This window comes from Gopherus flavomarginatus, chromosome 3, assembly GCF_025201925.1.
Source record: "Gopherus flavomarginatus isolate rGopFla2 chromosome 3, rGopFla2.mat.asm, whole genome shotgun sequence".
NCBI lineage: Eukaryota > Metazoa > Chordata > Testudines > Testudinidae > Gopherus > Gopherus flavomarginatus.
In genome coordinates this window covers 277,975,179-277,998,627 of record NC_066619.1, presented here as the reverse complement: position 1 = coordinate 277,998,627, position 23,449 = coordinate 277,975,179, and the positions used below count along the sequence as shown (strand labels likewise).

The window sequence follows — 23,449 nt, the reverse complement described above, 5'->3', positions numbered from 1 at the left end:
TCGTAGTGCTCGCCCAGAGCGGGAGCGAATCAGACAGGCACAGGCAGAGAGAATCCCCCGCTCTCTTTCAAGGATGGACTTGAATTCCTGGTCATTTTGTGCGGTGGGAAGCGGAGGATTATGTTTAGGAAGGGAAGGAAAAGGGTCAGAGGTGGCTTGGGTCCTTTCTTTTCTCCCCTGCCATCCCTTGGAGGTGATTCTAGCGCCTTATTCTTTTCATTTTCTCTCTATTTATTTTTTAAATTTCCCTTTCTTCAGGCATCAGAGGGCTTTTTAGCCATCCGCTCTATGTCTCTAATTTACAGCCTTTCTCTGCTGCTCTGATTGTCTCAGTAAGAAGCCACCAGGAAAGGGGAGGGGGGAGGCTAGCCTGGAGAAAGCAGCTTTTTACACCTTTTCCATTTAGGCCTCTTCCGATTTGTAATACATTTCAAACCACCCGCTTAATATTTGATTTGGAATCCAGCCTGAAAGGTCCTTAGTCCTGTCAATGCGTTTGATGAGGGGCAAAGAACTAAAGTTTTTAATATGTACAGTGGAACCTTGTTTTTATCCACAATGTTCTGGGGACATCAAAAACATTCAGATGAATGAGCTTTGAATAATCAGGGGTGGGAAGTGACAAAGTGTTTTATGCTAGGGGACATAGCGTGGTTTTGGATTAGGAGCCGATTCCATAAAACATGGGGTGTGTAAACAGGGGTACTTGGTACATAGAGGTGTGATTTTTGTTGCTTTGTTTGCTTCTTTGAAGGGCTGTGTTTTGTTGTGTGCACAATGAACATGTTTTTAAAATGTTGTTATGCAAAACAGAGAGGGTGTTTAAAAGAAACTTACAAGGGGAATATGTAGCATGCACCTGCTTCTCATGGGTGGGTGGGTTATATTATCTCATGACACATTGGGGGTGTAAAGTTCTTGTTTCTTTTTAAGGTGTTGGGCAGGCATTTTTAAGAAATGCTTTATGTGAATGCTGCCTTTTCTGTCTTCAGCTTCAATACAATGATATGTAAAGCATTTATGAGATAGGTACTGTATTCCAGGCAATTTTATTTTTTCCTGTTCTTTTTCAAACATCCATTTATTGAGCTATAAGAAGTTTATTTATTCTTTGTCAGGATGAATATGTTCCAGCATTCCTGTTATTTTGGAGATAAAAAGATACTATAGCTAGCAATGCAAAACTCTTATCAGTCAAAGGAATGTAAAACCCTTCAAACTGTACCATATTTTGGCATATATTCCTTGGGAACATTAAGATTATGTTAACTTGTCAAGATTACTGCAAATATAGTTGTGTATTTTGGAGCAGAGGGTGAATAAGTAAGGAATAGACTTAAATCTAGTGATATTCCTGATGAGATCGACAGACTTTATTGGCTCTGTAGCTAACTATTAACATGTATTTGATTTTTCATTTCAAATTTCATGGTTAATGTTATAGTTTTATAGCTCTCTTCTCTCCCTCCACTCCGTCCCCCAACTAGAAGCATAAAAAATCATAGAGATTAACGGAATTCCTCCTAAGGGTGCACAAGCGTTGAGTTTGGTAGAAGAAATGTTGCAGTCAATCATGTAACAGTATTTAGGGACTGTCTGAGGAATAATGTACCCCCAACTGTACATAATAAGACTGTAATTCCATTAATGGGTTCTGTTGACGACATAAGCCACAAGAGTGCAGCTCTACTACCTTGTCAATATCACTGGAACTCAAAGGTGGAATTACAACCTTAATTTATGTATGTTTTGGAGGTTCCTTATGTCATGTTAACATTGAAAATGTGTGGGTACTGCTGAAATGCCACAGAGCCACTTAATTACTAGAGTTACTTAATTATTTTCTATGCCAAATAGTGTTTGTCATGACCGCCTTCTATAGGTACTGTACACTATCTGTATCTGTGGGTTTGGGGAAATTTTCTCTCTACACTACCCCGGCCACTCAGTTCGTTAGTTTTCAGGCAGAGTGGACTCTCAAAAGTTGTCCAAAGAAGTGTAAGCTATGTATTCCTTTTTTGTACGCTTTGTTTACAAACAGCCCTCAAAAAGCATAACAAAACAGAGGAGCTCTATTTATGCTAGGATTCATTACCCAAAACAAAGGATAGAAACAATAAATACAGTAAGTAATGTTAACAAGAATGCCAATATTAAACTAATATAAAATTATTTGTATTATAGTAGCAGTGTGGAACCTAATCAGGTTTGGGGCTCTGTTGTACTGGCTCTGTACAGACATAGAGGAAGACAGTTCTTCTCCCAAAGAGCTTGCAATCTGATGTAAAAGAAGATACAAGAGGATGTGACAAAATAAATGATTGGATGAGGAAGAATAAGGGTAACAGTGATAAATACATGTTTATATAGACTAGTTAAGTGTTCAGCTTGATGACTACAGTCATTTAAGGTGTGTGTTCTTCAATTATAAGATATAAATAAAGATATACAATAAATGTCAGCAATTACCACTGCCTATAGTCATTAGCCAAAATAAATTTTTTTTCAGTACTTATCTATGCGTGTGCCTTAATTATTTGGCAATTGCTCAGACACAAACCTTTGATAGAACTTCACTAGGGTACTTTCACTACACTAGGGCTTTATTGAAACTGAAGGTTACCTAAATCACCAATTCCTTTGTGGTGTTTGCTTTCTAAAGCAAAGCACCAAAAACCTTGGCTATGGGACTCTACTGCCTTTATCTACACCAGAAAATTGCCTCTTGCTGATAAGAATTGTTAGCAAAGGGTACCCTTGAACACTGTTGAACATGATTTAACTGCTAGTATAGATGGGATAGAACTGTTTTCCACACCATTGCAGAAAATGTGATTAAGACGTGATTCTACTAAGAAGAGAAGGAAAGGCTTGGCTCATTAACAGAATGGAATTGACGGCTAACTTTATTGTTCCAGAACATCTGTGGTGACAACAACTGTATTATAAATCCTTATTTTTTAAAAAATGTGCAGTTTTATTTGGTTTTCACAAGATTTGAAGTATTTTGCCTCCTTACCAGAGAATGTAGCAATGTTTGTTGCCACGTTGTAGAAAATGTGTGTGATACTTACTCAAACATGAAATATTAATTAAGCCATAGCACAAGTTTAAAAAAAAAAAATGGTGAGGGACAGCTAACAATGATTATTCAAGTGAGATACTTCACTGTTTCCTAATAAATTCCATAACCAGAACTATTTTTGTTAAACATTTTTGTCGCTGTGCCATCAAGAATTCTTTTAAAAATCAAAACAGTACTTTATGCTTGTATTGAATATCTTGTCATGGGGGCTCAAAGTGCTTCACAAATGTGAGCAGGTCTTGTATCAGTCTTGCAGAACAGGAAACTACAACACAAATCAGTTGAGTGATTTACTCAAGTTCATAATGTGAGTCAGTTGGTGAGTTAATAATAAAACACAGGTCTCTTCTGACACAAGATGTCTTACAGATTTTTCTCCAATAACTCTCCCGTTTAATTGTATGTGAGGCATTCTGGTAAACTCTGGAATAAATAGATAGGTTGAGGACAGGGTTAAACCATTAAAATCCAACTACTCTAGGAAACTGAACTGCAGCTGACAACATTTATCTGTACAGCTGGTTGAAACTTAGAATTTCCATTCCACAGGAAAAACCGTCATTTAAAATTTCTTTTTGTCCCAAATCAGAACGAAAAGTTGAAATTTTTAGATTTCTTTAAAAATGGAAATTCTCCCCCCCAAATTATTTTAGAACTGTTGAACAACCTTGTAGAAGAGCTATGTTTAGACTTTTATGTTATATTATCAACATGAAATGCTTCAAAGCTTTTTGTAACATTTCAAAGAAATCTGTTGATTTCTGTTTGAAAATTTTTGACCAGCTGTATAATTGCCAGTCACATTTTCCCCGTGCACTGGTGTTCTTAGTGTACGCGCAATATGCCTCAAGTGGCATATGACCAGGATTCATCACTGAATTTGGTCCACTGGTTGGATCATTGAAAGAAGGAAATATCCAAACACCCCCTCATGCAGCCCCTTCCTCCTCCTCCAATTTCAGCATTGTTACAGAGACTGGACCAATTTTTCAAGATTTATTGAGAACTGATCACTTTGAGTAAGATTTAATCCCATAAAATTTTCAGTAAGATTACATCACCTGGTTTTTGTTTGAGAGGTAGGAAAAAATAAGTCTTTAGTTATGTAGTGCTTTGCATATTCTAAGTGTTTTATAAGTATTAACTAATAGATATTGTAGGTGCTTTTGAGAGTCGTTGCTATTGTAAACGGGGTTGGAATGATTAAGTTAGGTATAACCTCTATTCTCTCCTTCCCTCTTCTCTTTGTCTTTATATTTGGGTTTCTTAATCGTGTTTATATGCTGCAAAAGGCTTAGAATGCATTTGAAGATGGTGATGGGAGACACTTTATAAATGGAAGATATCATTTTCAGGTGACTTAGAGGCTGTCCCTTATAATGAAACTTAAACTCTGACATGCCTCAGTCACTTTTGAAAATGGGACTTAGGCTTCTAAGTCTCAAGCACTTTTGAAAATATTACCTGAAATTATTAATTTGTCTATGATGTTAATAAATAATTGACTTTATTTTTAAAATACTTAAAAAAACACCTTATTGTTTACTAGTAAGCCGTCTTTTCTATATTGCATTGAATCTGTGTGTAGGGAAATACATATCAATTTACATTAATGCCCCTTCAGCACATAAGGAGGCCGTTAAACCTCTCAATTTCAGTGCTACTCCTAAAAAAATGGACCAGTTGACAACACTTTCTCATTCAGAGCCTGAGTGAAGCTGAATCCATCATGTGATAGCTTTTACCATTCTTGCTTATCACTCTGAGAAAATGACGTTGACTAGAGAGCTTAATGTATCAAAACAGAAAAGACCAAAAGAAAAATGTCTTTAATATGTAACTTTCCAGTTAGAATCACATACATATGGTATATGTAAATATACATCTTTTAATTTTTTTCTCTTTTTGTTATTAAGATGTTAGTAGCATCTAATAAGGTTTTTCTGTTACATCATTAGGTATTTTTCTTGTAGAATGTTTGTTATAACTAGATATGAAATTAGTAGCAAGTGACAAGTCATGGTTGAAGCAATTCCAAGAGCTTGATATTAACAGTGGATCAGTGAGTTCAATCAAGAAGAAAATATTGTTAAATTACAGTAGTAGCAATTGTGCCCTTTCCAAAGGAATCATATTAACAAGTATGAATGCAGTAAAACCTATTGAGAAGAAGCACAAAAAATATTTGCAGTTCTAACTTGCTTGAATATATGCTTGGCTGCTTCTGGAAAAAATATTTTGGTATTTGCTGTTTCAGTTAGGATAAGATGTTCTTTTTATTTTAATGTTGGTCTAGGACTTCTGAGTCCACATATCTTGTAATCTTACAAATTATGTAAATAAATGTGCAACACAGACAGTGTTTCCTGTGATTAAATATTTTTCACCCTTGAGTGTTTGCTGAACAACCTCTTGTTCTGCTTTAAATTATCAAGTTTGTGCTGTGCTGAGTTGTCCATTATTGACAATGGCCCTAACTCTGCAATTTTTTGTTTATGGGCTCACAGCTGTGCCCATATGGAGCCCAGATGAATCAGCAGGACTCCATGTGGGTGCCCACCTCCACATAGAGAATTACAGGATTGGGGCCAATGTTGACACTTAGGGCTAGATTCACAAAGAGGATTTTGGCTCTTAATGGCCACTGTAGGTGCCACTGGCATTCACAGAACCATTGCTCAGCAGTTGCCAGACCTTGTAGGCACCTACATTTCATCTACTAAGTATGTGCAAAACCACCTAAGCCCTGACACTGTTGAGCAGTTCAGTGCCTAACTCATTTCTAAACCCAGGGTGGCGTCTCAAACTACGTTTCCCTGCCTGTCTAGTGTACAGAGCCCAGTCCAGTAATCATGCTCTGATCATGCCTATCCTACACAAAAGAGAGCAAAAAGGAGGTATTTACAGCACTTGTCAGGATATGAACGATTCATGTTCAAATCCCCACTCTTCCTAATTTGGAGTAGCTAATTGAACTCAGGTCTCCTTCCTCCCAGGTGAGTGCTATAACCAGTGGGCTATCTGAGGATATTTTGAGAGAGACCTCTCTCAATGTTTCCTTTTGAAGCTGTTCTGCTTAAATAATCATTGGGCCAGAGAGTAAGTGTAACTCTATATAGGCCACTCACTTGTGATATGGGAGACCTGGGTTCAGGTCAGTGCTCTGAATCAGGCAAAGTGGGGATTTGAATCTGGATCTGTCACATCTGTCTTAAGGGCGCTAACCATTGAGTACAAGGTAGGTGAGGGGGAGTGTTAGCTGTGCTACATCTTCCTCCTTGTTTTTTGGCAAGAAAAGACTAACCTATCTTAACTTAGGCTGTGAATCCTGAATGGAGGGAAGTGCCTCCTTCGGGCCAGGAATTAGGTGCCTAACTCCCTTTAAGAGGTTGGACCTAAGGCGTTTCTTCTCTCTTCAGCATTTCCTACTGGCTAGCTTAGGCATCTCCCCACTCAGCATACTAGCTTCTGTGACTCTCTTTTTTAGGTGCCTAACTCTTCCTGTGAATTGTATGGGAAGCTTGGTGCCTGACTTAGGGCTGTGAATTCTGCAAGGTGTCAGGGAGTCTAAAAAGTGGACATTGCAACACTCAGTGTTGCTATGCCTAAGCCTTCCTTGTAAGTCTAGCCCTTAAAATGTGTGCATGGTCTATGCTGTATAATGTAGACTTTCATAAATCCATAAGGTAAAATTAGAGCTGCAATCTATGTTTAATAGTACAAAGAGGACAAAGCCTATGTGGTTAACATCCTGGAAGTAAAAAATTGATTGTTTTGACTAATAGAATTTTATTGAAAAATTGCTAATATAGGGACAAATTCTGATCTAATTTACAGCAGTGTAAATCCAGAATAACTCCAGTGACATCAGTGGAATTAATCCAGATTTTCAGTGGTATAAATGAGGTCAGATTATGACCTGTAGTTTATCTAGCTCCTAGAAAAATAATAAATTTATTTAAAATAAGCTAAAGCATGCGGATGACCTTAGTTTACAGAATAAACAACTAAGTGAGCACAAATCGCTGTATCTTGGTAGTTTACTTAATCATAATGATAGTAGAAGTGGCCAGCTAACTTTCATTATTACATTATGTAAATCCAGAGCAGCTCTAATGAAGTTACTCAAAATTCTGATCTGTGCACCTGAAAGCAGCATTTTCACCTAGTATCATCTCCTTTAAAAGTGTGTGTGTGAGAGAGAGAGAGAGAAATGTCTTTTAAAAACTTCCAACTACAGTATTTTGAAAAATGAAACAATAGGACACATGGTTAGACTTGTATTTTAAGTGAATGGAAGAGGCTTTTATATTATAAGGCCCAAGTTCAGGCCCTCAAGTTTCTCTGTTTCTTCTCCAAAAGCTTGTGGTCCAACAGCCAGAGCACAAGTGCTGTGTTCCTAACACCACTCTGCATGTCATTGGCGTCATCTATATTAATGAGGTCTAATCTTGCATTCTGGCTGTATTTCACTTTTAAAATGTATTTGTAATTTTTAAGCCTCCAATATATCCTATTAATCTGTGTACGCTTTGATTTTTGAGGATTTTTATTTCATTTTTAAGAATTAAAATGCAAACTACTCTACTCTAAAAATGATTATCACAAATTCACAATGAGGTTCCATGTTTGTTGTCTCTTGATTTCTAGAACCAGTTTTCTCTCTTTACTGATAAAAACATATATTTTTGAAACCATCAGTGTTGCAGGCTCAGTCTACAATCTGAAAACCAACCACACTCCAGGTTCCAGGCAATTTGATCGATTTGTTATAGATTTGAAGGCTAACTTGGTCACAACAATATGAAACCGTTTGAGGTTTCTGGGTCACATGGCCTCTTGCATCTACGTGGTTCAATACACCAGACTGAAACTCATTCCCTAGATTGGTGGACAGATCCAGCCAATTTATGTATAAGTGTTCCATTTGCCAGTCCCCAATCAACTTTCATGCTAGTGACAGATCTTCAGCTCTGGAATGAGAAGTCTCCCTGGGTTATCTACAAACACAGAGGACTTCGTTTTACGCATCAGTGTCAGAGAACTGAAACCTATCAGACTGGTGTGCCAAGTATTTTATCGCAGATCAGGAAAGCAGCCTTTTCATTCTCACTGCGTCTGTCAACGAAAGTGACATTTTTGTTGACCTTTACTTTGGTCAGAAGAGTAGGGATGGTGCAGAAATTAGTGTTGTGATTTTTTAAGGACAAGGTTTACCTGTGTCCTCTTCCACAGTTTGTCCCAAAGATGGTTTCCTCTTTCAACATCAGCCAGTTTGTTTGTCTGTTTTCTACCCAAAACAACATACAATCAGAAAGGAAGAATATTTGCATACCTTGGATATCAGAAGAGCTTTGATGTTTTACCTGGACAGAACCTGTAACTTTTGTAAATCCTCCAGCTATTTATAGCAGTGGCAGACCGAGTAAGAGGTCAATTATTCTCTACCCAGAGAATTTCTTCCTGGATCACATCCTGCATATGGATGTGCTGTTGTGACCTGACTAATGTTGCTCTGCCCAACAGAATCAGAGCTCATTTTACAAGGTCGCAGTCTGCCTTGGTGGCCTTTCAACACAAGTTCCAATTGTGGATGTTTGTAGGGTGGCAGCCTGGTTGTTTGTCCATGTGCTTGCCTCCCACTGTGCTGTGACTCAGAACTCCAGAGATGATGCTAGAGTGGGATGAATTGTTCTCCAGTGTTGATTGAAATAGAGTCTGATCCTGCCTCTTGTCTTACAGCTTGTGAGGCACCAAGCGTGGAACGCACATTGCAATCGCAAGAAGATTAAACGGTTACAAACCTATTCTGTAACTGTTGTTCTTTGACATGTGTTGCACATGTCCATCCATTCCATGACCCACCCTCCCATCTCTCTTCATCAGAGTTAGGGCAAGAAAGAACTGAGGTGAGCTAGCAGCAACTCTGTCCTTTACAACTGCATGGCACATGGCAGCTTGGGAAAAGTTGCCAATGGCAGTGTGCTGGATGCACCAATAACCGAAGTGGAATGGGCATGTGCAGCACATCTTGAAGAATAACAATTAAGTAGCAGTTTAGTAACCGTTTTTTCATCTATCTATCTCAAAGAACTGGAAGGCACTCTGAAAAATCATTGAGTCCAGCCCCCTGCCTTCACTAGCAGGACCAAGTACTGATTTTGCCCCAGATCCCTAAGTGGCCCCCTCAAGGGTTGAGCTCACAACCCGGGTTTTAGCAGGCCAATGCTCAAACCACTGAGCTGACTCTCCCTGAGTGCTGGTTTATAGGCTGATCTGGCATGACAAATGTGGAAGTTACACTCTCTTCCACATATGATACTTTGGATCCATCATGGGATTAAGTCAGGTAAGGTTTAGCCTAATTGTTTTATGGCTATAGGGCTCATGAGAATGACATTGAAATGCATTGACAATACAAACTTGCTCAGGTAGTCTCCTGATATCCTAATGCACAAAGCTTGTTCTTTGCTAGGTGGCTGTCAGTCAGCACTGAAATAAATTTTAAAGGGCTACATGGCCAAAAGACATCTTCTTGACTGAATTCCCTTAAGGAGCTAGGTCAGGAGGCAGAGCGGGAAATCAGTTGAGTTGCTGATTTTTTTTTTTCTCTCTCAGCTTTCTCTAACCACATGGAATTAGGAAAATTTCTCAATTTCCTTCTCTGCAAGAGCCAAATAGTGATAGAGACTGTGAGAGAGCTTTTCTCTGGCAATCAGTGGCACAAGGGCTAAGTCACCACTGTCCTTAGGAGAAGAAGGTGAGAGAGGCCTCATTTTATGTAAATTATGTAATGAGCTGCTTTGCATACTTGCACCTAATTTGCATAGAGCCATTCTCTTTCATTTTAAAATATTATATATAACTTAGTGTTGACAAAAGGTGTCATATTAATTATCAAGAGGGCAGCGGCAGGAGACACGTCTCACATGCAGTGTCCTACCACTATGCCTCATCCCTGATCTAAGAGGGCAGGGTGAGTTTGGGGAAGTTTCGCTGAAGTAACAGACATAGTTTATTTTCCATGGCCCATGCAGTTCTTAATCCCTTCTGAGTCTGTTAATGCACAGTGTTGTGATGAGTCTGTGATGCAAGAGTTGTAAAAGAGGACCATCCAATTAATCTCATGCAGGGGCCAGCAAACATCCATTAGGTGGGATGGGAATTACTTTCAATCTCTATTGAGCTGGGTTGAATTCAAACAGGTGACCTAGAAATGAAAGCTGGTGTAGCTCATCAGCAATGCAATAAGCCGTCAGTCTACCTATAATCTCATAGGAAGATTATATGATACAAAAACCTATGTTAAAAGCATATTAAGATTTTCTTCTCTCTCAATCTAGCTGATAATTTTTTTAATGGTTCATAGTCTGGCTAGACCTTGGCCCCACCCTCAGGTACATAACTACTGCTGCTCTGGTTGGAGAGGGGGAAGGTATTAGTTGCAACAGCAGCTCTGGTGAGAGAGGGACACCCGCATCTCCAACAAAATATTCTGTAGAGCCCAAGGCAGTTTCCCAAAAAGTGGAGCATCCCCTTGCCACTCCCGTACATGTCCTGGAGGAGCCCCAAAGGAATTGCTGATGGATAGTAGGAGAATAGCCTTTCAATAAATCTCTAATCTCGGCTTTCAATTTTGTAAAGCAACAGTCAAACAAATCTCTAGCCATTATGGTTGCAAAGAAAACCTGGAAAAAGTGACCACCAAACTTAATACAAACTTGTAGATTCAACAGAGAAGTCAAGAACTTCAGGGACCGTGGAAAATGATCTACCTCTGTTACCCTTACAGGAACTTACCTTTCTCTTCCACCATCCTAGAGGTATATTGGGAGGGCATTGTGTGTAGGATGATTGCCCTGCTGCTCCCCTCTGTGTGAACAGAGGGCCTCATTCACAGGACGCCTTTAATGGACACAAAATCACTTGCAATTATTTTTAAACTAAAGTCTATATGCAAATTACTTGCAAATGTGCAAATTTCTCATTAAATAGTTTTCATACAATGTCACATGTGGCTTCAAAAACTTGGCAGCTATGGAAGGAGTTAGCAGATATAAATAATAACCTTTGACTTCAGCATGAATGCCACTATAAATTAATGTGAATTTGGTACAAAGATTGAAGGTAGAATATGGTATCTGTTAAGTGAGTGAGGTAAGCCCAAAAGTAGCTCATTTTTCTTCCCTACATCTTTGGGCAGGGGACAAAGGAGCCTAGTTGTGACACACTTTTCTTTCCTCCTTCTCTTTCGGGCAGATGCTCAATCACAGAATCAGAAGTAAAAATGACAGCACTGCTGCACTCTGCATCTTTTTGCTGCGAACACTTAAAAAGTGATGGAGAGGTGACTCTCGTCCTATTCATTTGCCTTTTAATCCTGGAAAAATGGATAAGCAAATCTGATTAATATTTGTCCTATAAATGATCAGTAATGAAAAGTTTTTTTTTCAGGGTAGCAGACAGACTGAAACAGCGGAAGCCGTTCTTCTCAGTAAATTTTTCTGAAACTTGATGATGATGATGATGATATTTCAAATATCCAAATAATGAGCTATGTCTTTATGTCAGTGATTCACATTAGAAGATTTTCTTTGCAGTCATAAAGAAAGGTCAGACTAGAACTTTGCATTACAAAATGTGAAATTTTAAATTCTGCAGAATAATAATCTCTTCTGGGGAGGTTGCCTGAAACATCAAATGGAGCCTGCTGCATGGGTGATTGCTCTCCTTGTGTTAACATGTTTAATACAATACTAAAATTGGAGATTTAAATGCACAAATGTAGGATACTTCAAATCTAAGCTTCCCAAAGCAATGTTCATATGGCCTCAGTGCCATATGAACATATTATGTGTTATAACATGCCTCAGTTAGTGTGGCTGAGGGAACCTAAATTTTTGAATATTCTGACTTGTATATTTCCATTTTCATTCTTAATGTTGCAGAGGTAACTTATTAGAAAGATTTATTTGGCATGGTATTCAAGATACCTATGACTTTACTAGTCAAGATGTAATCAGCTGGGAAGGCTTGGACCAAGTGGTATTGCTTTTCACCTCTTTCTAAATATATATGTTCATATAGATTCCAACACCAAAAGGGACTCATGATCATCTAATCAGACCTTCTGTATAACATAGCCATAGAGTGTCCCCAATATAATTCCTAGAGTATATCTTTTAAAAAAAAATCCAATCGTGATTTAAAAATCATGGGGAATCCACCATGTCCATTCGTAAACTGTTCCAGTGGTTAATTACCCTGACTGTCGAAAATCTATGCTTTATTTCCAGTCTGAATTTGTCTAACTTCAACTTCCAGCCATTGCACTGTTATAACTTTCTCTGCTAGAGTGAAGAGCCCATTATTAAATATTTGTTCCCCAGTAAGTACTTAAAGACTGTAATCAAGTCACCCCTTAATTCTCTCTTTGTTAAGCTAAATAGACTGAACTTCATGAGTCTATCACTAAAGCAGGTTTTCTAATCCTTTAATTATTCTTGTGGATCTTCTCTGAACCCTCACCAATTTATCAACATCCTCCTTGTATTGTGGGCACCAGAACAGACACAGTATTCCAGCAATGGTCACAACAGTGCCAAATATAAAGGTAAGATAACATCTCTACTCCTACCCGAGATTCCCCTGTTTATATATCCCAGGATCACATTAGCTGTTTTGGCCACAGCATCACATTGGGAGCTCACGTTCAGCTCATTATCCACCATGACCCCCAAATCATTTTTAGAGTCACTGCTTCCTAGGAAAGAGTCCCCCATCCTGTAAGCATGGCCTACATTTTTTTGTTCCTAGTTGTATATGTAACCGCTGGGTGAGCTAGAGTTTACTTCATTGTCTTTCTCCAGTGCCTAAAAACCCCCAACTCCCATAGAAAAGCACCAGGAGACCCAGAATTCAGTCACTAAGGATTTTCTGCAAGGATTGCACAGGGTCAACCTCCCCACAGTCAAGTCCAAAAAAGAAGAAAAGAAATGAACTTAATTTTTAAGTACCAACTTTATAAAGATAAAGAATCACAATAATAGTAATAATAATAATAGTGATAATTTAATTTCTACAACATATAAGCCCCATACATTATTTTCAGAGGTGTACATAAACAAAAATAAAGAAAACAAATTAATCTAAACAGGTCAGTCACCACAAAAACACAGTGAGAAGTAACTCAGAGTTCCCAAAAGCTTAGGTTAAGTTCACCTGAGTCTCAGTTAGTCTTTGATCACCATAATCTGTACAGTCTGTTCAGTCAAAAGCACTGCAACAACATCGTCCCTCCACTTGGTTGTAGAAATCTTCAGCTGGAATCCATCCAGACTCTTTCTCCTCCTCCTTTGAAGTCACTCAGTTAGCTAACAAGCTGATTAACCAACCCCTGAGTTAAGTATATAGATTTAAAAAACGTGTTGCAAAATGCTTCAGAGTTAGGGAAAATAGCCTGTTTCCTGCTCCTGTGGCTCAGCTTCTTCCAACCCACAAAGGGCACATGGCCTTTTGTAAAATAGCTACCCTGACTACTTGCCCTCATGGAGTTTGAGTCCAGCTACAGAAGACCTGTTGAGCAGACCCAAAACTACTGCACCTAATTCCAGAAACTTCTGGACGTGGAGTGCTAATTGTGCATCTGCCTAGCAACAATGACCCACAACTCGTTCCTACCCTCTCAATAGATCTCTTAATGAAATATCTCTCTATTAGGCACATGGGTTATATTTACATGTAACCATGTTAAAACATACATAATTTACTTGTGCACAGTTGACCAAGTGACCCAGATAGCTCTGAGTCAATGACCTGTTCTCTTCATTATTTACCAGTCTGAATTTTTGTGTCATCTGCAGACTTTGTCAATTATGATTTTATTTCCTTCTTTCAGGTCATTGACAAAAATATTTACTAGCATAAGGCCAAAAACTAATCTCTCCAAGACTTATTGAAAATCAACATTTGAAAGTTGTTTAGGAAATATAAATAAAATAAAGGCATATTGATATTGTGACGAACTAGGAATGTTCTTAATGTTTGCTCTGAGTACTGTGTTGGTGCCTCAGTGTCCCCATGGCAGTTCTTAAGTATCTGGCAGAGCAAAGGGCCAGTGCACCTAAATGCCTGACACTCTGTCTCCTAGCAACTGATGGCCTGGGCCCCTCCTCTGCAAAGGTGCCAGCTGAAGGTGTTGGAGACAAAGGGATCAGGTGACCTCCTGGCCCGGGAAAGGGGCTGAGGAGAGAGGAGGGGCTGGGAGGGGTTGTTAGTCTGGAGCTGGCTGGGGTCAAGGGTGGAGGGCAGACCTGGGGGTCTGGCTCACTGACCCCCAGAATGGACCCGGCCGAGGGGTCCGGTTCTCTGTACCTACAAGCTCTGTTTTAGACCCTGTTCCTGTCATTGAATAAACCTCTGTGTTACTGGCTGGCTAAGAGTCACGTCTGACTGCAAAGTGGGGGTGCAGGACCCGGTGGCTTCCCCAGGACCCCGCTGGGGTGGACTCGCTGTGGGAAGCGCACGGAGGGGCAGAGGATGCTGAATGCTCCAAGGAGAGACCCAGGAGGTGAAGCCGTGTGAGCTTCTTGCTCTGAACAAGTCTGCTCCAAGGGAGAGGAGGCTCCCCAAAGTCCTGACTGGCTTTGTGGGGAGCAGTTCCAGAGCATCGCCCGGTGACTCCGTGACAGATATATCTTTTAAAGATAAATGAAGTGCAAATGAAGTGTAAAAATATAATTAGGAAGGCTAAAAAAGAATTTCAGGAACAGCTAACGGAAGACTCAATAAGTAATAGCAAACATTTTTTAAAGAACTCCACAAGCAGGATGCCTGTTAAACAACCAGTGGGGCCAATGGACGATTAGAATGCTAAAGGAGCATTCAAGAATGATAAGGCCATTGCGGAGAAACTAAATGAATTCTTTGCATCGGTCTTCGTGGAGGAGGATGTAAGGGAGATTCCCAAACCTGAGCCATTCTTTTAAGGTGACAAATCTGAGGAACTGTCCCAGATTGACGTATCATTACAGGAGACTTTGGAACAAATTGATAAACTAAACAGTAATAAGTCACCAGGACCAGATGAAAAAACAAGGAGTCCTTTTAGCACCTTAGAGACTAACACGTTCATTTGGGCATAAGCTTTTGTGGGCTAGAACCAAGTGTAAGGCAACTCCCACTCTTTCATGTATTTATACCTGCTTCTGTATTTTCTACTCCATGCAACTGATGAAGTGGGTTCTAGCGCATGAAAGCTTATGCCCAAATAAATGTGTTAGTCTCTAAGGTGTCTCAAGGACTTCTCATTGTTTTTGATGATACAGACTAACATGGTGTCATAACCTTAGTCCCAGATTTGGACCTTAGCGTCCAAAATATGGGGGTTAGCATGAAAACCTCCAAGCTTAGTTACCAGCTTGGACCTGGTACTTGCTGCCACCACCCAAAAAATTAGAGTGTTTTGGGGCACTCTGGTCCCTCTGAAAAACCTTCCCTGGGGACCCCAAGACCCAAATCCCTTGAGTCTCACAACAAAGGGAAATAATCCTTTTTCCCTTTCCCCCTCCAGGTGCTCCTGGAGAGATACACAGACACAAGCTCTGTGAAACTACACAGAGTGACTCCCCCTCTCCGTTCCCAATCCTGGAAACCAAAAGCACTTTCCTATTCCCCCAGAGGGAATGCAAAATCAGGCTAGCAAATCCAACACACAGATCTCCCCTGATTTTTTCCTCCCACCAATTCCCTGGTGAGTACAGACTCAATTTCCCTGAAGTAAAGAAAAACTCCAACAGGTTTTAAAAGAAAGCTTTATATAAAAAGAAAGAAAAATACATACAAATGGTCTCTCTGTATTAAGATAATACAATACAGGGTCAATTGCTTAAAGAAATATTGAATAAACAGCCTTATTCAAAAAGAATACAAATCAAAGCACTCCAGCACTTATATTCATGCAAATACCAAAGAAAAGAAACCATATAACTTACTATCTGATCTCTTTGTCCTTACACTTAGAAACAGAAGACTAGAAAGTAGAAACTACTTCTCCAAAGCTCAGAGAAAGCAGGCAGACAGACAAAAGACTCAGACACTAAATTCCCTCCACCCAGAGTTGAAAAAATCCGGTTTCCTGATTGGTCCTCTGGTCAGGTGCTTCAGGTGAAAGAGACATTAACCCTTAGCTATCTGTTTATGACACGCCCCCCAAATTGCAGACAGTGGGGAAGCTCACTGGCGGCGATTTCCTTCTAGAACTTGAAAATAAACAGATTAATACAACACATGCACCTTTACATATACCCCTAAGTATATAACTAACAGACTTTTACATTTTAAGAACACTTTTTAACTACTGGATTCTGGGAAACTCTTACGGTAGAGTGCATCAGCAACTTTGTTAGAAGCTTCTGTGATGTGTTGAATTTCAAAATCAAAATCTTGGAGAGCTAAACTCCAACGAAGAAGTTTCTTGTTGTTCCCCTTGGCAGTATGAAGCCACTTTAGTGCAGCATGGTCAGTTTGTAGTTGGAACCGCCGTCCCCACACATATGGGCGTAGCTTTTCCAGGGCGTACACAATGGCATAGCATTCCTTTTCACTGACTGACCAGTGACTTTCCCTCTCAGACAGTTTCTTGCTGAGAAACACGACAGGATGGAAGTTGTGATCTGTTGCTTCCTGCATGAGCACTGCTCCTATACCACGCTTAGATGCATCCGTGGTTACTGGGAATGGCTTGTCAAAGTCCGGGGCCCTGAGCACAGGGTCAGACATGAGCATCGCCTTAAGCTGGGTAAAGGCCTTTTGACACTCATCAGTCCACTTAACTGCATTTGGCTGGGTCTTTTTGGTCAGGTCGGTTAGTGGGGCAGCGATTTGGCTGTAGTGTGGTACAAATCGCCTGTAGTATCCGGCCAAGCCTAAGAAGGATTGGACCTGCTTCTTGGACCGTGGGACAGGCCACTTTTGGATAGCATCCACCTTGGCCTGTAGGGGGTTTATGGTTCCTCGACCCACCTGGTGCCCCAGGTAAGTCACTCTGTTTTGGCCTATTTGACACTTTTTGGCCTTAACAGTTAGTCCTGCCTGCCTGATGTGCTTAAAGACCTTTTTCAGGTGTAGTAGGTGTTCGGGCCAGGAGTCTGAAAAAATGGCCACATCATCGAGGTAGGCAACTGCAAATTCTCCCAGTCCAGCTAGTAGACCATCTACCAGCCTCTGGAAGGTGGCGGGTGCATTTCAAAGGCCGAAAGGAAGGACATTGAATTTATACACCCCCGCATGGGTGACGAATGCTGATCTCTCCTTGGCAGGTTCATCTAGCGGTACTTGCCAGTACCCCTTGGTTAAGTCTATTGTAGAGATGAACTGGGCACGTCCCAACTTCTCCAATAGCTCATCGGTACATGGCATTGGATAGTTGTCCGGATGAGTTACAGCATTTAGCTTACGGTAGTCCACGCAAAAGCGTATTTCCCCATCTGGTTTGGGTACCAGAACCACTGGAGATGCCCATGCACTGGTAGATGAGCGGATTATACCCATCTGTAGCATGTTCTGGATCTCCCGTTCTATAGCAGCTTGGGCATGAGGAGACACCCGGTAGGGTGGGGTTCTGATTGGGTGAGCATTACCTGTATTAATGGAGTGGTATGCCCGTTCAGTTCGTCCTGGGGTGGCTGAGAACAATGGGGCGAAGCTAGTGCACAGCTCCTTGATTTGTTGCCGCTGCAGACGTTCCAGGGTGGTTGAGAGGTTCACCTCTTCCACGCCACCGTCTTTTTTTCTGTCGTAGTAGACACCGTCAGGCCACTCAGCATCATCTCCCTGGACTGTAAACTGACAAACCTGTAAGTCTCTGGAATAGAAAGGCTTGAGAGAATTAACATGGTACACTTTAGGCTTTAGTGAGGAATTGGGAAATGCTATGAGGTAGTTTACAGCTCCCAGGCGCTCTTGGACCGTGAATGGCCCTTCCCATGATGCTTCCATCTTATGGGCCTGTTGCGCCTTCAAGACCATAACCTGGTCTCCTACCTTGAAGGAACGTTCTCTGGCATGTCTGTCATACCAGGCCTTTTGCTCTTCCTGAGCATCCTTTAGGTTCTCTCTAGCAAGGGCTAAAGAGTGTCGGAGGGTGCTTTGTAGGTTGCTTACAAAGTCCAGAATGTTAGTTTCTGGAGAAGGCGTAAACCCCTCCCATTGCTGCTTCACCAACTGTAATGGTCCCTTAACCTCGTGACCATACACAAGTTCAAATGGTGAAAACCCTAAACTGGGATGTGGTACAGCCCTGTAGGCAAACAGCAACTGCTGCAACACTAGGTCCCAATTATTGGAGAATTCATTGATGAATTTTCGTATTATGGCCCCCAAAGTTCCATTGAACCTTTCCACCAGGCCATTGGTTTGATGGTGGTACGGGGTGGCAACCAAGTGATTCACCCCATGAGTTTTCCACAGTTTTTTCATGGTCCCTGCCAGGAAATTAGACCCTGAATCTGTAAGGATGTCAGAGGGCCAACCTACCCTGGCAAAGATGTTTGTTAAGGCCAGGCACACAGTGTTAGCCCTGGTGTTGCCTAGAGCTACTGCTTCTGGCCATCGGGTAGCAAAGTCCACTAAAGTCAGTACGTACTGCTTTCCTCTGGGCGTCTTTTTTGGGAAAGGGCCCAGAATATCCACAGCTACTCGCTGAAATGGGACCTCAATTATGGGGAGTGGCTGGAGAGGGGCCTTGACCTGGTCTTGAGGCTTTCCCACTCTTTGGCATACCTCACAAGACCGGACATACTTGGCAACGTCCTTGCCCATCCCCTCCCAGTGGAAGGACTTCCCCAACCGGTCCTTGGTTCTGTTCACCCCAGCATGGCCACTGGGATGATCATGGGCTAAGCTTAAGAGCTTCCCCCGGTACTTAGTTGGAACCACCAACTGTTTTCGCGGCTGCCATTCTTCCCAGTGTCCACCAGAAAGAATTTCCTTGTATAAAAGTCCTTGGTTTATAACAAACCGGGATTGATTAGAAGAGCTGAGAGGCGGTGGGGTGCTCCGTGCCGCCGCCCACGCTTTCTGAAGGCTGTCATCTGCTTCCTGCTCAGTCTGGAACTGTTCCCTTGAGGCTGGGGTCACCAGTTCTTCCTCAGACTGTGGACTTGGGCTCGGTCCCTCTGGAAGCGATGTAGGTGATGGGGTTGTTTCCGTTGCTGGTGAACCGCTCTCCGCTGGTGCACCTGAGGGTATTTCAGGCTCTGGCTGAGCCTTTTGGGTATGGCTGTCTTTTGCTTCTGCCAGTTCTGGCTCGCTGGCGCCCTCTGGCGTTGAGTTTGAAGATGTGGTTGCACTTGCTGGTGCTGGTTGCTGTTCCAGTTCCGGGCCTGGGACTGGAGGTGTTGTGGCTGTTTCAGTGGTTGGCATGGAATCCGGGTCCACTACCTCTGTCTGGGTCTCTGGTAACACAGACGGGGCCTCTGTGGATGGTTCAGGAACAGGAATGGGTCTGGAAGCTTGCCTGGTTTGGCTACGTGTAACCATTCCCACTCTCTTGGCCCGCTTCACCTGGTTGGCCAAGTCTTCCCCCAGTAGCATGGGGATAGGATAATTATCATAGACTGCAAAAGTCCACATTCCTGACCAGCCTTTGTACTGGACAGGCAGTTGAGCTGTAGGCAAGTCTACAGCTTGTGACATGAAGGGGTAAATTGTAACTTTGGCCTTTGGGTTGATGAATTTGGGGTCAACGAAGGATTGGTGGATAGCTGACACTTGTGCCCCCGTGTCTCTCCACGCAGTAACCTTCTTTCCGCCCACTCTCAAATTTTCCCTTCGCTCCAAGGGTATTTGAGAGGCATCCGGGCCTGGGGATCTTTGGTGTGATGGTGGTGTAATGAATTGCACTCGCATGGTGTTCTTTGGACAGTTGGCCTTGATATGTCCCAGTTCATTACACTTAAAGCATCTTCCATCTGATGGGTCACTGGGCCGAGGTGAGTTACTGGAGACTGGTGAGGTGGAAGAGTAGGGTGTCTGTGGCTTTACCCGGGCGGTATGTGGGGTCTTTGGCTGTCCTCGGTTGTAGTGTTTATGGTCTGTGTGCCCCCTGGGGTAATCGTTCCCCTTGACAGTAGCTTTCTTGCTTTCTGCCAGTTCCATCCATTTGGCTCCAATCTCCCCCGCCTCAGCGAGATCTTTGGGTTTTCCATCTTGTATGTACCGTGTGATGTCTTCAGGAACACCATCCAAGAACTGCTCCATTTGTATGAGGAGGTGCAGTTCTTCCAAGGTTTGAACGTTGTTTCCTGTTATCCAGGCCTCATAGTTTTTTGCAATGTAGTAGGCGTGTTTGGGAAATGACACCTCTGGTTTCCACTTTCGGGTTCTGAAGCGCCGACGGGCACGATCTGGGGTTATCCCCATTCTGTATCTGGCTTTTGTTTGAAAAAGTTTATAGTCATTCATTTGCTGCTTAGGCATTTCAGCTGCCACCTCTGCTAAAGGTCCACTGAGCTGTGACCTCAATTCTACCATGTACTGGTCTTCGGGGATGTTGTACCCAAGACAGGCTCTTTCAAAATTTTCCAAGAAGGCCTCGGTGTCATCACCTGCCTTGTAGGTGGGAAATTTCCTGTGCTGTGGAGCAATAATGGGCAATGGGTTGTTAGGATTGGCTGGCACATGCAGCCCAGCTTTTGCCAAGTCCAGTTCATGTTTTCTCTGTTTTTCCTTCTCTTCATTCTCTTTTTGTTGTTTTTCCATTTCTTTTTGTTGTTTTTCCATTTCTCGGCGGTGGGCCGCCTCTTCTTCTTCTTGCTTCCTTCTGTGGGCCAACTCTTCTTCTGCTTGTTTCCTTCGGTAGGCCACCTCTTCTTCTTCTAGTTTTCTTTTGTGTGCTGCCTCTTTGGCTGCCTGTTCTCTTTGGTAGGCTGCCTGTTCTCTTTGGTAGGCTGCCTCTCTGATTTGTTCTTCTCTTTCTTTCATCTCCATCTCTTTTTGTTTTATTTCCAGTTGTCGCCTGTGTTCAGCTTCTTTGAATTGCTCTTCGGCCTCAATTTTTGCCTTAGAAGTCATGGTTCCTGTTTTCTTGGGTTGGGGTGCCCTCCGGTGTTTATCTTCTGAACTGCAGGTTCTCTGTTGCCTCCTGAAGTCTGCCTAGCAACCGTGCCTTTAGCTAATCTTCAATGTTAAGTAAACCTGAAAAACCACTTTATTTGCATGCATATAGTGCTGGTACTTGCCTCCTAATGGGAGGGCTATTGCATGACAAAAGACCCTTAACAGTCTGGTAATGGCTTCTTGCTTAACATGCAAGCCACAAACTGCCAGAGAGAGCAGAAAAAAAAAATTCTCTCTGGTTCCCTTTTTAAAACCAAACTGTTTCTCTCTGCTAAAAAGCCCTTAGCAGAGAAGAGAAAAATATAATATTCCTACTGGCTTCTGGATTCTGTCTATATCCCACCACTGCTACACCATGGCATAACCTTAGTCCCAGATTTGGACCTTAGCGTCCAAAATATGGGGGTTAGCATGAAAACCTCCAAGCTTAGTTACCAGCTTGGACCTGGTACTTGCTGCCACCACCCAAAAAATTAGAGTGTTTTGGGGCACTCTGGTCCCTCTGAAAAACCTTCCCTGGGGACCCCAAGACCCAAATCCCTTGAGTCTCACAACAAAGGGAAATAATCCTTTTTCCCTTTCCCCCTCCAGGTGCTCCTGGAGAGATACACAGACACAAGCTCTGTGAAACTACACAGAGTGACTCCCCCTCTCCGTTCCCAATCCTGGAAACCAAAAGCACTTTCCTATTCCCCCAGAGGGAATGCAAAATCAGGCTAGCAAATCCAACACACAGATCTCCCCTGATTTTTTCCTCCCACCAATTCCCTGGTGAGTACAGACTCAATTTCCCTGAAGTAAAGAAAAACTCCAACAGGTCTTAAAAGAAAGCTTTATATAAAAAGAAAGAAAAATACATACAAATGGTCTCTCTGTATTAAGATAATACAATACAGGGTCAATTGCTTAAAAGAAATATTGAATAAACAGCCTTATTCCAAAAGAATACAAATCAAAGCACTCCAGCACTTATATTCATGCAAATACCAAAAAAAAGAAACCATATAACTTACTATCTGATCTCTTTGTCCTTACACTTAGAAACAGAAGACTAGAAAGTAGAAACTACTTCTCCAAAGCTCAGAGAAAGCAGGCAGACAGACAAAAGACTCAGACACTAAATTCCCTCCACCCAGAGTTGAAAAAATCCGGTTTCCTGATTGGTCCTCTGGTCAGGTGCTTCAGGTGAAAGAGACATTAACCCTTAGCTATCTGTTTATGACACATGGCTACCACTCTGAAACCAGGACCAGATGGTATTTGCTCAAGAGTTCTGAAGGAACACAAATGTGAAATTGCAGAACTACTAACTGTAGTCTGTAACCTATCATTGAAATCAGCTTCTGTACGAAATGACTAGGGGATAGCTAATGTGACACCAATTTTTTAAAAAGGCTCCAGAGATGATCCCAGCAATTTTAGGCTGGCCAGCCTCACTCCAGTTGAAACTATAGGAAAGAACAAAATTTTAAGACATATAGATGAACATAATTTGTTGGGGAAGAGTCAACATGGTTTTTGTAATGGGAAATCGTGCCTCACCAATCCACTATAATTCATTGAGGGGGTCAACAAGTATGTGGACAAGGGGAATCCAGTGGATATAGTATACTTAGATTTTCAGAAAGCCTTTGACAAGGTCCCTCACCAAAGGCTCTTAAGCAAAGTAAACTGTTATGGGATAATTGGTTAAAAGATAGGAAACAAAGGGTAGGAATAAATGGTCAGTTTTTCAGACTGGAGAGAAGTAAATAGTGGTGTCCCCCAGGGGTCTGTACTGGGACCAGTCCTATTCAATATATTCATAAATGATCTGACTGCTGCTCTGGGCAGCACAGTATGAGGAGAAGGAGAGCAGCCCGCAGTGGTGAAAAAACAGGTTAAGAAGTATTTAGAAAAGCCGGACATGCGCAAGTTCATGGGGCCAGATCTAATGCATCTGAGGGTGCTGAGGGAGTTGGCTGATGTGATTGCAGAACCATTGGGCATTATATTTGAAAACTCGTGGCAATCGGGGGGAGGTCCTGGACAATTGGAAAAAGGCAAATATAGTGCCCATCTTTTAAAAGGGGAAGAAGGAGAATCTGAGGAACTACAGACTGATCAGCCTCACATCAATCCCTGGAAAAATCATGGAGCAGGTACTCGAGGAATCCATTTTGAAGCACTTGGAGGAGAGGAAGGTGATCAGGAACAGTCAGCATGGATTCACCAAGGGCAAGTCATGGCTGACCAACCTAATTGCCT

General features: G+C 41.8%; 3 protein-coding genes across 4 annotated transcripts in view; 2 read left to right on the top strand and 1 right to left on the bottom strand.

Moving 5' to 3' along the window:
- Positions 1 to 23,449, top strand: part of CTNNA2 (catenin alpha 2) — an 828,797-nt gene that overhangs the window by 335 nt on the left and 805,013 nt on the right. The gene's annotated exons all lie outside the window — the stretch shown is intronic.
- The window catches only part of LOC127046410 (uncharacterized), a 412,139-nt gene that overhangs the window by 163,648 nt on the left and 225,042 nt on the right, over positions 1 to 23,449 (top strand). The gene's annotated exons all lie outside the window — the stretch shown is intronic.
- The window catches only part of LOC127046399 (uncharacterized), a 303,607-nt gene that overhangs the window by 58,003 nt on the left and 222,155 nt on the right, over positions 1 to 23,449 (bottom strand). The window lies entirely within an intron of this gene.